Genomic DNA, 8,359 nt, shown 5'->3' with positions numbered 1-8,359 from the left:
CAATTTTTATATTTTTTATGATCAATTGTTTTAACAAAATATTAGTGATGAGTTTGTTTTCATTAAAACCAGTAAAATTATAATTAAATTTGGTTTTGATATAAATAAAATGTTTAAATTTAAAATAATGGTGTGAGTTTTACTACACCTACTTTATGATTTTTCAATATTTTTCAGTTACTTTAATGTTCTGCAGAAAATACACCATTTTTAAAAATACAAAATATTTTATCTTTACACACTTTTTCTTTTGCCTCAGGCCCCAATATAGCTCAACACAGCACTGTCAGATCCTGTCTTTATTTAAACTTGGATAATTTTATACCATAAATTTTTTGTGTTAATTTTGATATTTAAAAAATATATTTCATTAAAATATTGTGTATTTGGTTTACTGAGTGTTTGGCACCACTTAAATTCTGCATCCTAGGTGAGTGCTTCCCTCACTTTACCTTACTTCTAGCCCTGATGATAACCTGTTTCTTCATTCACTCATACTTCTTTATTGGCTTTCCTTATTTCCCTAACTCATTTTCCACTCCTCTGACCCTACTTCCTGGGATTCCTTCCGAAACAGACTACCCAAAATCTTTATTTCAGGAACTGCTATTGGAGGAATCTAAATTAAATTACCCTCTGTGGTCTAGAAAAAATTGACTATGAGAAACACTTCCATCTTTGTCCTTCAAACCTATGCTTAGCCAGTTCAGGGTCTTTTCTACTCCTATTTTATTTAACGATAATAAAGTATGTAAAAACCCTTTATTTGAAAAGCACTATATAATCATAAACTACTGTTATTACCTTCTGGTTTGTCTGTAAAAATCCCTCTCCCTAGATTCCCTTTATTCTATGTTCACCAGCTGAAATATGTCATGCCACTCTCCCCATAAAAGCATTATTCCCACATCTCTTCACTCACATGTATTCCGTTTCTGACTCCATATCTTAGTGGCAACCCATAGGATAGGCTCTATCTCATGTACCTTATATCCTGGGCATTTTAAGACTCATCATTTCTATTAAGCATCAATCAAAAAATAATGGGGAAGTGGGGATTACAACAATTGCATCCTGCCTTGCAGTGGGCAATCGTACATTAAATGTCTGGTGAATTAAATTAACTGAAGAATTTAATAAATTTAAAACCAAATGCAGTCAACAACAGAACCTTCAGTCTGGTGAACAGAGCAGGTGGAGATATACACAAATATATTCAAAACAGAGCTTTCAGGGAACACAGTGTACCAGATCAGTTGGCTTGATCTGCTGCCTGAGTAGGTTTAGAAACATGTCCACCCAACAAGCTGGAGGTGGATTTAGCAAACCCAAGTATACAGAAACTCTTGGCCTCCCCCAACGATTAAAGGTTCTACACTAAAGGTTCTACTGTTGCTGTTACAAAACTCTCTCTGATGGTATTGTTTGCCTAGATATACATCAGGTGACAAATATTCCTAGCAGGTGTCCTTAATCAAGTCCAAAAATGGTGCATGAGAAAAAATAGCTGGTATATAATCTACTCTGATCCTGATGATAGGGTTGATTTAAACCCTGGCAAGCTTTTTTATAAACCACCTGGCAGAAGATCTCAACACACCCACATATGTCATTCAGTTAGCAATTCATAGGACTTTTATAAATATCCAGGTTCTCCAAATTGTTCTATGGACAGCTGAGTTTTCCTTGGCCATGATTAAACTGTTCGTGCCATTTTTCCCCCACTATGCCAACAATTCAGAGTGTACAATATAAAAAAAAACAAACCCTCTATGATTCTACCCTTCCTCTACCATCAAAGTTATTTATCAAATTATCTATCACAGTATTATTTATCATAGTGAAGAAATGAGAAGGAACTTAAACCACTGAATAATGATTAAGCAAATTATTCCACTCCCACAGGATTATATAGTGAAAAAATCCATTTAAGTGCATTATGAATATTATCCCTTTAATAACTATATGAAATAATTATACATTATGTATATATTTTTAAGAATTACCTACATGGACATCCTAAATTGGGAAGAAAAATCATTAACAAATGGGCATTTGGGAGAGGGGATTTCTAGTCTCTTTCTTTGCCTTAACAAAGATGTTTAAAAATTCTGAATATGGGTGGTATTGATCTGTGTGTTATTGTGTGTACATGTGTATGTGCAACATCCAGTTTTAACATTTACAGATGTTTAACAACTGGCTGCTATATGTACCTCAATTTTTAGCATTTGCTGACTTCCATGGTGTAAATATTCTCATTGTAGCCAAGGGTGGGGCAGAGAGGCACATGATTGACCTCACAAGGCTGTACGTAGGAGGTGAGCCAGCTCCAATGGACCACTGGACTTCACTTTCCCTCTGAGTACCGCCCTGAGCCAATGGCTATCCACCTAAAAATGGCTTCTAAAAGCAATTATTTGTGGTCAATTTGAACTCCTCTCTAAAAATTAAAGATCCCTAACAAGTCAAACCCACCAAGATACAAGATGGAAGAAGCAGACACACTCTGCTTAGCCCATCTTTTCACTCTCTTTGAGTCCCTCTTCTGTCTTCTGGAGGTTTATTAGGTTATAAAGTCCAAACATCATCAGATAGGAAACACTATGTGGGCTTTTTAAAGAGAAATGACCTAGTTATAAAAAATATTAAATGTAAAAAGTTGTGTGAAGAAGAGCAGTGAGCATATATTGGGATTTATAAGTAAATATGGAAAAAAATATCATCAGAGAATTGATCAAGGAAGTGCAGAGCTGGTAGGTACCTTGGTAAATATCTAAGCTATTATCTAAACTAACAGTTTAGATAGATAAGATTCTATAGATAAGAAAATTGGGGCCCAGAAAGTTTAAGTGACTCATACAAAGTCATATTTTAAATCAATGTATTCTAATTCCAAATGAATTGCTTTTACCATTAATCTGAAACCATTTAATATTTTATGTCAGCTCAAATTATAGAGGATTACTATGATATGATATTTTAAGACAAAAAGACTCTAAGAATTTTTAATATATTTCCTAGTGAGTTTAGATGAGTAAACTGTTTTTTTTAAAGAACTATATCTTCCATAAGTTTATACTCTAAGGAACAATTTTTTAAATACCTAACAGGAAGGCACTGTTGGTTATCAGTGAAGCTGTCTCTTACATTCTTCTGTTGTCTGATGCAAAATAGAAGCTAGGCTACACTTATTCACTTCTTTCCATTTCATCAGAGTGAGTGTGTCCTACGCACACATTGCAAGGAAGCCAAATTTTACTTTGCAGCTGATGTTAGTCTCTGGGGGATGAGATCTGGAAATGACTTCCTCAGGAGAGCCCACAGCCTGTTTTTGCTGTTACTGCCAGTAGGCTACATGTTCTCACAAGAGGCTGCATTTCCGAGGGAAAACATGAACACTTTGAAATCTCATAAAACTACCCAGTTAAAGATGTAACAGTAGGACATGCTTGGAGGAGAGGGAGGAGAAGTAGGAAAAAAGAGAGGATAGATTTCCACCTGGGCTAGACTGGCTCTCGAAGTAGTGGGAAGGGAGGATGAGGGAAAACAACCTTCGATACAGGCTGCCTGTGGTATGGAGACCTGGAACCCTCCTGCCCAAGAATTTGAAAGTGATGATGACTCTTATGAAGTGTTGGATTAAACAGATTATGCAAGAAGGCGCCACTGATGGAATCATATCTTGGCCAAGTTCTGGACCTATAGTGGAAAAATACTCGGTAGCCACCCAGATTGTAATGGGTGGGGTGAATGGTTGGTGTCCAGGATTTTTGTTTCAGAAAGTTGGAAATCTTGCAGCAACTGCAGTAGGTGGTGGCTTTCTTCTCCAGATTACTAGTCACACAAGCTATGTACAGATCATCTGGAAGAAGATTAAAATGTGTATAGAAAGCAAAAAGACAGATTAAGAAATCAGCAAATAAGACAGCACCTGAAATTAACAACATAATTGAAGAGGTTACAGAATTTGTCAAACAGAACATTGTGACATCTAGCAGGTTTGTGGGAGGCTTTTTGCTAGGCCCTGCATCTTAAGGATATGAGTGTTCTACCACAGCAGAGTCACTTGTGAGCAAAGAAGTGGTGGCAACAAGGCTGTCTGTCAACATTATATACCACCAGCCTCTCCAGGGCAGCAAGAAACAACTAGCTGGACAATATCAAACTCACTGCCTTCTGAATTTAGCATACTGCCTTCTGAAGTTTGGCAAATTAGTATCTGCTATTAATCTTCTTACATGATATGTATATAAAATATTCCTGAATAAAACATGGCTTTCATTTATTTAAATCAAATGTTCTTTCTTGTGCTGTATAGTAAAGTGACAATAAACAAAAATTTGATTATAGCTGCAACATTAAGAATGGCTTTTTTGAAAGAAATGTTTCCAAGAAACTGAAGAACTGTAGAGCCTTTCTGTGGAAGAATTTAGAAATAGTAGAATTATTAAAGGTATTAAACAGACTTAATAACAAAAAAATAAAACAATAGAAAGCTACATTTATATCTATAGCTATATTTTCACCATAATATTTGCTAATTTTATTAGCATGTCTTGGTGAGTACAAACCAATCCACGCACATCAGACACAGTACACTAGATTCCTGATTTGTTCACATAACTTAGGATAGAAATTGAACTAAGCATTTCTCATTAGTAACATGCACATATCTGTTAATATTGTGTCACTCGCTAGAATGAGGATTCAGTCTCAGGATAAAAATTAGTAACTCATAATACAAAACATTTCAAAAGAAAATAACTGTTTTGACAATTAAAATGTTGACATAACCCACTGTTTATGCTCCATAAATTTTGCAAAAATCTGAAAAGCATAATTCTCTGGCTGCTATGTAAATCAGAAAGCTTCTAATACTCTGTTTTGGGTTATTTTAGAGATGAGTTAGAAAGTATCTGATAAGCAGAGAATAATATTTGGGGGGAAAAAGCAGTAGGATCATTACTGTAGAAGCTCTCACTTCTCTGATTGGCATTTTTCCTGCAACTGAGGTGTGAAATTGCAGAAAATCCAGTCAGGTGCTATCCACATTCACATGATGATTTATAGAATTTGGACTTCAGCATCATACTAACAGAATTCTTCAAAATGGCTTAAGGGTATCAATTTGTGTATTTATTTTCCTACAGATCTGCAAGGTAACTTGGGGAGAACCATCTGTCCTCTAGCTACTCAGGGTGTGGTCTTGGATTCATGGCACGTTCACCACCTCAGAGACATTAGAAGTACAGGATCCTAGACCTACTGAATCAGTCTTCATTTTACCAACATCCCAAGGGACTCAAATGCACATTAAAGTTTAAGAAAAACTACTCTAGACCTTTTTCAAACCTGGAGCAACTGAAGAATTTCCAAGTTCTCATAGCTAGTTAATTGATGATCAAAATTCAAGCCTAGGGTTCTTGAATTCCGGAACTGCATCTTTCTCTGCCTTTCATTTCTTCTTTCTGAGACATTTTTAGGCAAAATGGATAATGTTTCCCGTACAACCCCTTAATACTAATCTAGTTGCTATCAATGCCCATCATTGCCAATGCCAGGTTCTACTGGATCTACCCTCTACAGTGACTAAGTTTTGATATTCTTTTATGTTACTGTAGTCTCAACTTTGAAAGTTTTGATATCCTTTTATATTAATATAGTTTCAATTTTGCTATGGGCACAGCAGTTGGCAAAGTCAAGAAAAATACATTTGAATTTGTTGGCAAAGATCAATCTACTCAGGACTGAACAAAAATCTTTGGAATATTTGTCAGTTTACCAGCAAATTAGAGAAGTTTATCCTCCCTCCCCTACTTGGTTCCAATCAGAAAAAAAGCAGAAATAGGCTTTGAAATAGCTTACATTTTCATGGAACCAACAATGCAAATGGAACTTCATTTCAAAAAGATGGCTAAGTACAAATCAACAGAGGGAAAATGATTCAAATGATAACTTTTCAAAAAATGGGAGATTCACTACTGGTGAGAGTGATTTGCAAGCAGATCATAGGAAAAATAGTTCATTTGCTATCACCCTAAGAGGAAAGAGTTGGAGAATATGGCTTGCTTTTCCAGTCTTTTATGTCAATGAAAAACAACAGCCATTACACAGGAGGCAGCGGGCAGGGAGGAGTCAGCACTGAAGCTGTACCATTGCAGAGACAATAATCCACTTAGTGTTTCAGTTGAAAGTTTGAAAACTAGCCCAATAGGTTTTCGGTTGACTGTGATAACACAGAATTTTCCATATCCTCGTTATCTAGTAAGACCCTTTTACAGTATTAAAATTAAAAGAGGTTATGAGAAGTCATTGTCATTTGACAGTTGAAGCAACTAAGGCTCAGAACACAACTTTCTACAGATCATGTAAGGGTCAAAACCAGGATGAGGATCCTGTGTACCTGAATCTTCATCCAGTGTTCTAACTTGGCTTTATACTCTCATTTTCTGCCTAAATGTTAAGCTTCATTTCCCAAATGGAAGGAATCTTTTTTTTTGTTTAATATACATCTTTCATAAAAAAAAGAAAAAGTTTTTTCAGTATCTTGGGAAAATAACAAAAGGATGTGAGTTAGCTTTGGAGGAATCTATTCTCTGAAATTTAAAATTTTGACATCCTTTTATGTTAATGATACTCAGGTTTAGACGTCTGGGTCAAGCATGAGGAAGGTCAAGAGAAATCTATTTGCATCCGTTGGCAAAGAATAATGCATTTTGGAGTACTGGACAGGGGTCCTTGAAGTCTTTGGGGCTTAATTAATATCTCAGTAGTACATGTGGCTTTGGTAGAGCTCCTACTTCTGTTTCCTAACTTTAGGGAATGATAATTTGGCCTCAAAGATACAGACAGCTGTGAAATTGAATGCTCTATTGGAGCATTTTAAATAGTACATTTGGCCCTTTGGAAGTAACTAAATGGATTTTACTTCTACAGATTTGTAAAACTTGCTCTTTACCCAAAGTTCTACCTCTTCCAGGTGACTCACTCCCAGAGTCTCTGAATTGAGTCCTTCATTACTCACACTCCCTACAATAAGTAAGGTAAGCTGGGGTTGACTTCATACAAAGCTGGCAAAGCTTATTTCCTTTTAGGTGCTAGAATTTATATCTCCCTCTTTTCCTTCCATAGCAATACATTGAAAATTACAAATTTCAGGTAGTCTAGTCTTGCAACCTAGAAATAAAAATATGGTCTAAGAAATGGTTTTCAACCTTGACTGCACATTAGAATCATCTGGGGAACTTCAACTAATCCCCATGTCAAGCTGTTTCCTGATCCATTTTCAACAAAATCAGTTGGGTGAGACCTAGGCATTGGCATTATTTAAGCATGTGTCCAATGTTTAGTTAGGGTTGAAAACAAGTGGTTTAAAATAGCTCTTCTCAGGCTTAGGTAAAGACTAGTATCTCCTGGACCCTTGTTAAAACACAGACTTCTGGGCCCAACCACTGATTAGCAGAAAATTTCCTCAATGTTTCTCAAATTGTGGCCCTCCGTCAGCACAAAAGCATCATTGCCTTTCTGAGAAATGCAGATTCTCAGGTACCACCCAAAACTGAGTTGCTGTGAGTAGAGCTCCTGAATCTTCAGGATTATTAGCTCTCCAAGTATTATTAATGTTTACCAAAGTTGAACACCATTGCTCCAAAGAAGCTGGTAAGAACTCTGTAACAAGGACAACAGTAGAAAATAATATTTTGGACAATGGTAATATTCCAATCACCCATAACTGCCTGGTTTATTATTTGTACCACAAAACCCAGATAACTGTAGAAGACCTGGTTCAATCCATTTGTGAGCTGATTCCTCATTCTAGCATGTCCATCTGGATGAGCCTTCCTCATTCTCTCACAAATAGTTCCTATAAAAGCTGAGGTTACCTTGGATGGTGAGAACCCCTTATTGCTAAGCCAAGTCTCCATGAAAATTAATGCAATGATATGTTGGCCAAGGATCCAGATTCACATTTTTCATCGAGTCTGAAAGAGGGGAATTTAATTTGAAAGCAAAGCATATCTCTGAGAGAAGTATCCAGGAAAAAATACACCTAGGAAGCTTAGAATATTTGCTCCTACTTAAATCAGGAATAATATTCCTACTGAAGTCTCTAACCTGTTTCATGAGGCCCAGGTTGGATTCTGGACACACACAGAAAAGAGAGCTTCTACCTATACCCTAAGTTTAATCACATCCTCTAGCTCATCTTTCTCCAACACATTTCCTGGATATAATATCTGTGTTCACTTCTCTTTGCCCCTGTTATCTACCAAGAATTAACCTCAGAAATGAGGTTACTTGAACCCCAGCACATTTTTCTTCTCTTCAGCCATTGTCTTCCATTGGGTATAAATTG

General features: G+C 36.2%; 1 pseudogene; it reads left to right on the top strand.

Annotated features, from left to right (window-relative positions):
• Positions 1 to 3,577: 3,577 nt before the first annotated feature.
• LOC129070538 (FUN14 domain-containing protein 1-like) lies at positions 3,578 to 4,038 on the top strand (annotated as a pseudogene).
• Positions 4,039 to 8,359: the final 4,321 nt, after the last annotated feature.

This window comes from Pteronotus mesoamericanus, unplaced genomic scaffold, assembly GCF_021234165.1.
Source record: "Pteronotus mesoamericanus isolate MK-2021 breed Mesoamerican mustached bat unplaced genomic scaffold, CSHL_Meso_final contig_25, whole genome shotgun sequence".
Taxonomy (NCBI): domain Eukaryota; kingdom Metazoa; phylum Chordata; class Mammalia; order Chiroptera; family Mormoopidae; genus Pteronotus; species Pteronotus mesoamericanus.
Note: the sequence above shows the minus strand (reverse complement) of the source record. Positions and strands in the feature narration are given on the sequence as shown.